Source organism: Pseudophryne corroboree, chromosome 1 (genome assembly GCF_028390025.1).
Source record: "Pseudophryne corroboree isolate aPseCor3 chromosome 1, aPseCor3.hap2, whole genome shotgun sequence".
Classification (NCBI taxonomy): Eukaryota; Metazoa; Chordata; class Amphibia; order Anura; family Myobatrachidae; genus Pseudophryne; species Pseudophryne corroboree.
This window is the reverse complement of record NC_086444.1, coordinates 877660411-877668178: the sequence shown is the minus strand read 5'-3', so window position 1 is coordinate 877668178 and position 7768 is coordinate 877660411.

Genomic DNA, 7768 nt, shown 5'->3' with positions numbered 1-7768 from the left:
TGTGTCACCTTTCCATTCACTGATCTCCAACTGGTTGCTAAGGGGAACAGCATTCTGACTGATGACTGCAGAGAGTTTATAATCAGACCTGAATAGGTTAACATACCCTAACAGGATAATGGAAGCTGAAAAAGATTTGGGTGTGCTCATCTACTGTATAATAGACTTAGTAGCAGTACACAAAGTCAAAATGCAGCAACAAAAGGAAATAAGGTGTTAGCATGCATAAAACCTCTGCTCTCGACTCTGTGGCCCCCCTTTCCTCTGTACCCCTCCGTCGCTCTAAACCCCAACCCTGGCACACCAAAGTAACATGATTCTTACAAAAATGTTCATGCTCGGCTGAACGCTTCTGGAGGAAATCACACTCTCTGACGGGCTTCCTCCATTTCAAGTTTATTCTTTCCTCCTACAGCTCTGCTCTTTCCCTCGCCAAGCAATCCTTTTTACAAGTACTAATCTCTTTTCAGTCCTCCAGCCCACGCCATCTCTTTGAAACTTTCAACACTCTCCTTCGCCCCCCTCTCCTCCCATCCTCCCTCACTGCCACTGACTGTGCCTCCTTCTTCATCTCCAAAATTTAGGAAATCTGACACAATATATCCTCCCGTCACCCCTCTGCTGCCCCCCTGCCCCCATCATCCTTCTATCCCACCTTGTCCTCCTTTCTTCCCACTACAGACAAGGATGTCCACTCCCTCATCTTATCCTGGGCCCCCTCCCATCCTCTCCACTCCCTCTCCCCCACTGCCTGCTCCCACCTTGGTCACCTCTTCAACCTATCACTCTCTACCTGCATCTTTCCCTCACCATTCAAACATGCTCTGGTCTCACCTATTCTCAAAAAACCCAACCTCGACCCTTCATCACCCACTAGCTACTGCCCCATCTCTCTACTCTCATTCGCCTCCAAACTACTTGAACGACTGGTCTACAGCCATCTCACAAGTTACCTCTCTGACAACTCCATCCTTGATCCACTACAATCTAGCTTTCACCCACTCCACTCCACTCCACTGAGACTGCCCTGCTGAAAGTCACCAATGACCTGCTTTCAGCCAAATCCAGAGGCCACTTCTCTTTGCTTATCCTTCTGGATCTTTCCGCTGCCTTTGACACTGAGGATCATCCTCTCCTCATCCGCGCGCTTCAAAACATTGGCCTCTCTAGCACTGTCCTTGACTGGTTTACCACTTACCTTACTAACTGCTCCTTCTCTGTGTCTGCCTTCAGCACCACCTCACACCCTTCCATCCTCCTGGATGGCTGAGCGCTCTCTGAAGCTCAACATGAACAAAACTGAACTCATTGTCTTTCCCCCAGCCAGAGTAACACCCCCTATCAATATCTCTATAACTGTTGACAGCACCATCATCTTCCCCGTTCCCCAACTCCGCTGCTCGGGCATCACTCTTGACTCCTCACTCTCCTTTGCACCCCACATCCAAGCTCTAGTGCAACATTGCTCGCATCAGGCCATTTGTCTCCCAGAGTGCAACTAAACTTATCATCCACTCACTGGTCATCTCACGGCTCGACTACAGCAACGTTCTCCTCACTGGCCTTACTTGCTTCCATCTTGCTCCCCTCCAATCTGTCCTCAACTCCGCAGCTAGGCTTGTCTTCCTCTCTCACTGCTCCATATCTGCCACTCCCCTTCGACAAATTCTGCACTGGCTCCCATTCCCCTACAGAATCCTCTTGAAACTCCTCACCCTCACATACAAGGCAATCTCTAATTCCACTGCTCCCTACATCTCCAACCTCCTCTCCCTTCATACTCCTTCCCGCCCCCACCGGTCGGCCAATGACCGCCGCCTCTCCTCTACCCTGGTCACTGCTTCACATGCTCAAGTTCAGGATTTTGCCCGTGCAGTACCCCTTCAGTGGAACGTGCTCCCTCGCTTCTTTAGACTCTCACCGACCTTGCAAAGCTTTAAAGGGGCACTGAAAACCCACCTATTCTTCAAAGCATACCCTTCTGATGCATAACCTAGTCCCGAGGCTGCACATCCACCCCCTGCCTCATGTCTTGACCATCTCTGCTTTGCTCACATCCTGCCATCAGGCTACCTTCCGCTTGCTTGTACTTCATGTCATCTGTCTGTCACCCCTTCCTACTAGATTGTTAGCTCCTCAGAGCAGGGCCTTCTTTCCTCTTGTTGTCAAAACCCTCTCCTACTCAGTGACCATCTTGTACCCCCTGACTCGCGGCACGCCCCTGTGCCCGCGCTCCCCCATTCATGTCGCCAAAGGCGAGAGCATGAATGCAAATGCCAGGGCCGATTTTGTCCCCCAGTCCATCCCTAGAAGCAAAGGAAGGTGTAAGCCAAGTCCTCGAAAGGAATAAAGGGGTGGGCCAGGGAACGTGAGGCCTGGTACTTGGGATGGGAGGGAGGATGGAGTAGAAGAATAGTGGGAGGCAGCATGGTATAGGGGAAAGACAGCTCACATCTGGTCTTGGTGATGGGAGGGAGTACTTGAGACTGCAGCACAGTCCATGGGTGGTTGGTCCTAGAGGACGGACCTGCCATTGCATTAGAGCATGAGCTAGAAACACATTGCACTGTTCTGTGTAAGTGACAACTCACAGAGGATATGGGCGCAGTAGAGAGTGGTTGCACTGTCAGTGTCAATAAGTTTGGTTTCTGGTCACAGGCACTGTCACTTTGTGACATAACTGGATGCCATCTGTCCAGTGCTAATTGACAGATGAATCCTAGACAGGTGGCAATACTACACCCTTCCCATCTTCATGGAGCAGATTCAGGGCCGGATGTACTAATACTTATTAGTACCATTTACCACAGAGGCCAGTTACCGAAGAGGCATATGTATTAAACCTATGGCACTGAGATGCCCTTTTCACCATCCAGCTGGGTGGCCGAGCCGGTTGGGGGGACAGCCAGCAGCAGGAGCAGCATGCCGGATATCAGCAGCCAAGGGTGCGGGCTGTACATACCTGAGGCAGCTGGATATTAAACATTGCTGAGAGCCTCCGGAGCTGCAGTACACCGACAGAGGACACTCCTCCCCCAAACCCTGCATAGCCCAAAGCGGAAGCGGAAGCCACTTGTTACCAGTCAACATGCTGCTGATCTCCGGCTTCGGGCTATGCAGGGTTCGGGGGATGAGTATCCACTGCCGGTGTACTGTAGCTCCAGGGGTGCAGGCTCTGGAGTCTCTCAGCACTTATTAATATCCAGATGCCTCATGCTGCTACCCCCACCCGGCTCGGCCACCCGCATTAGTGCACCCCGCACTCAGTTAGCCACAGGGTTGTCAGTCCCAACCTATTCAGTATTTATTACATCCATGCAAACACAGGGAGAACATACATAATAAATAGCCAGGTCAGATTTGTATGCTTCTGTAAGGAGATGGCACTCCATCACCCTAGTGGTGTGAGAAAACTAGTGTATACTGGCTTCTGGGTGAGGTACCCCCCCATGTCCCCTCACCCGCAGAGCTTTGCTGGCCTGGTACAGCAGGTCCTCACCTTGCTCTCCTTCCTGTGCTTTCTTCTGATGGCGGTGCCCTCCTTACCCCTTGTATCTGGCACATCGGGTCCCCATCACCACCCACCCCCATCGCCATGGCCCACATCAGTGAACATCAGTACTCTAGGTACACACACCCCTTCCCCACAGTGAGGCATGCTCCCATGGCTTTTTTTTTCTTTGTAATATTACTGGACGCAGTGTTACCCCACCCCGCTCCACAGACAGTGTCTGACTATCAGAGATGAGGCTGAGCTCATCACTGCCTCACCACTATTCTCGCCCTGCAATTCCAGGAAGCTTTGGTAAGTTTTAACCATAAAAATTATTACAAAGAAGATGTTTATAAGTTATAAATACATTCTTTCTGTTATTCTAATAATTTGATATCAAAACTCTGGAGTATGAAAGTGGAGGGTCTGCCTACCCTGACTCCCCATCCCTGGTTAAGCCCCACAGGGTGCACTTAACTCACATTTCTCTTTGCGTCCTCATACCCTGTAATGTTCAGGGCCGTATTTCTGTAAGGGCTCCATAGGCACTTGCCCAATGGACTCAGGAGTATAAGGGCCCTAGGTTGATAGCTGAGGGTCCCCGTTTTCTAGGGGTACCAGATTTTTTTTAAATTGGCCCTGGGGAACCCAGAGATATTCGACTTCAAAGCAGTGGTCCCCATCTGAGAGGGTCATTCCGACCTGATCGCACACTAGCTTTTTTTTTTTGCAGCACTGCGATCAGGTCAAAACTCGGCAAAACTGCGCATGCGTATGCACCGCAATGCGCAGGCCCGTCGTATGGGTACAAAGCGGATCGTTGCCTGGCGATGGATTTAATGAAGAATACATTCGCACAGCGGATCGCAAGAAGATTGACATGAAGAAGGCGTTTATGGGTGTCAACTGACCGTTTTCAGGGAATGGTTGGAAAAATGCAGGCGCGTCCAAGCGTTTTCAGGGCGGGTGTCGGACATCAATTCCGGGACCGGGCAGGCTGAAGTGATTGCAGCGCCTGAGTAAGTTCAGACCTACTCAGAAACTGCACAAACTATTTGTGTAGTGCTCGGCTGCACAGGCGTTCGCACACTTGCAAAGCGAAAAATACACTCACCCATAGGCGGCGACCCCCTGAGTCTTTTAATTGGTCTTCCCATCCAGATAACTCAAGTTCTGTCTGACTGTTTTTCTAAGGGTATACACCAAAAGCTGGGACTCTCCCCTTTCGGTGGACATTGGCAGCTGGTCTCTACTATGCCCAGAACCAGAGATATCAGCCTTCCAACAGCTAGTGGTCTCTGCTCCAGCTCCACATGCCTGGTTTGCAGTTTTATATATTTGTCTGTGGATTGCACTGGCTCCTGAACACTGATCCCCAAGTCCCCAGTACCCCCTGAAAGGTGGGACTCTCCAGTTTTTTTATCCAATTGAAAACTAAGAAATCTATTTCCAGTAACTGGAGATATCTGCAGTCACGCAAGCTGCCTTCCCAACAGATAATGATAAATATTAAGCCCACTCCACTATACACCCCTCCCCTGCATATTAAACGCCCCCTACTACCCTGCATTGTACTGGGTGGGGCCTCTTCATTCAACCCAATGGCCCCTTCTACAGTTTAATGTTCTCCCTCCCGACCCCATCTCCCACCATCTGTGCAGTAAAGGAGTAATTAGCAGAAATTACTGCTCCAGGTCCTACATGCTGAGCGGAAGATAGAACAGCCCCTACCACTTGCGGGACATCAAAGATGCCACTGATAGCATCCCCCATCCGCATATTTCCTAAGAAGACCCTCTCCAAGAGGGACAGAATGCTTTGCTCCTGGACTTCCCTCTTAATGTGTGATTGCCATCACCTGTGCTGAAACACCTTTCTTATCCATTAACCTGTTCAACACAGGTGCTGGCAATCATACATTAAGAGAAATGTCCAAAAGCAGAGTATTGTGTCCCTCCTAGAAAGGGTCATGTTGGGAGATATGCACCCCTACCCCTGGAATATGGGTAGGGGCCCCAGTGCATTGCTTTTCCCAGGGTCCTACACTGCCCTTAAGATGGACCTGCTAATTTTTAACATGCGGGGAAACCCATAGATTCCAGCACTTAATGCAGTTTTGATACTGTAGGTTACCGCGTATTGGGCCTAATTCAGACCTGATCGCAAAAGCAAAATCTTTCTCTAATAGGCAACACCATGTGCACTGCAGGTGGGGCAGATATAACATGTGCAGAGAGAGTTAGATTTGGGTGGGTTATTTTGTTTCTGTGCAGGGGGGGTCATTCCGAGTTGTTCGCTCGCAAGCTGCTTTTAGCAGCTTTGCACACGCTAAGCCGCCGCCTACTGGGAGTGAATCTTAGCTTATCAAAATTGCGAACGAAAGATTCGCAATATTGCGAAAATACTTCTCTGTGCAGTTTCTGAGTAGCTCGAGACTTACTCTGCCAGTGCGATCAGTTCAGTGCTTGTCGTTCCTGGTTTGACGTCACAAACACACCCAGCGTTCGCCCAGACACTCCTCCGTTTCTCCAGCCACTCCCGCGTTTTTCCCAGAAACGGTAGCGTTTTTTTGCACACACCCATAAAACGGCCTGTTTCCGCCCAGAAACACCCACTTCCTGTCAATCACATTACGATCACCAGAACGAAGAAAAAACCTCGTAATGCCGTAAGTAAAATTCCTAACTGCATAGCAAATTTACTTGGCGCAGTCGCACTGCAGACATTGCGCATGCGCATTAGCGACTATTCGCTCCGTTGCGACAAAAAAATAACAAGCGAACATCTCGGAATGACCCCCAGGGTAAATACTGCCTGCTTTATTTTTACACTGCAATTTAGATTTCAGTTTGAACACACCCCACCAAAATCTAACTCTCTCTGCACGTTATATCTGCCCCACCTGCAGTGCACATGGTTTTGTTCATTAGAGAGAAATTTTGCAGTTGCGATCAGGTCTGAATTAGGCCCATTATCCTCGGGTTTACTGGAAGGGGAAATTGCTGCAACATGGAAGAACTATGGGTGTTAAACCCAGAGCTTTAACCACACAGTAAACACCAGTGCTAATTAAAAATGTACCCATGTGTCAAAAAAAACAGCAAGGAGCCTAGATTCTTAATGGGTGATCTGTCTATGCAAAATATGTTACAGTTTAAAAAATAATAACAAACGTTCAAATTTAAGCTTTAACCAATTCTCTCTTTGAGCTGCCAGAGATCTCTACAAGCCAGACAAAAATACTCAAAACATGTTTGCTAGACAGACTTCATAAATGCTTTTGTGCCTAAGAAAAAAACAACTTCTCTTAACCCATTTCTTGCCGTAGCAGGAACTGAAAATCATCTAAATTGCACATACTGTACAGTTTATTCATCTGGTAACACAACACTTAAAAACCAAAAAGCTGATTTTTTTAATGCACTGAAATTACGGGATCAGTATGAAAATCCCGACGGTCAAAATCCCAACAACAATTGACCGACGGTCAAAATCCCAACAAGGTCAAAATACTGACATTTAAAATACAGAAAAAGTCAAAATACGGACAGTTTAAATGTCGACAGGTCAAAAAGTCGACACATGGATTTCATTGATTTTTTTGGTGTTTATGTCGACATAGGTTGACGTGGACACCGTATAAATGTACCGCGTCCCCTCGCATGGCTCGCTGCGCTCGGCACACTATTATGTTCCCCCCCAGGTCCACTGGGAAGGTAAAGTATGAACAAGTCGGTTTCAATAAAAAAATCATGAAAAACTTATGTCGACTTTTTGACCAGTCTGCATTTTATATGTCGGTATTTTGACCATATCGAGATTGTGACCGTCGGTCATTGGTTGTCTGGATTTTGACCATCGGGATTTTGATTGTAGGTAAATTAACTCCATCCCTGAAATTACATGGCCTATTAGCCAAGGTCATTTTTGCCAATATTTTTTATAACTTTGTGCATTAAACAAAGTGTGTATACATTCACACAATTCATTTATGTTTCATATACACCTTATACACACAGCCTGAAGGTCATTTAATACAATATTTTTAATAACTTTGTGTATTAAACAAAGTTTGTGTACATTGAGCCATCAGAAAACAAAGGTTTCACTATCTCAATCTCACTAAAAAAAGTCCGTATTTCGGAATATTCCGTATTTCGGAATATTTGGATATGGGATACTCAACCTGTATATAAATTATATATCTACATTTCAATTTTACAATAAATATTTGTGCACAATTTTTTTGTCCTAACGTAAGGGAATGTGTAACAC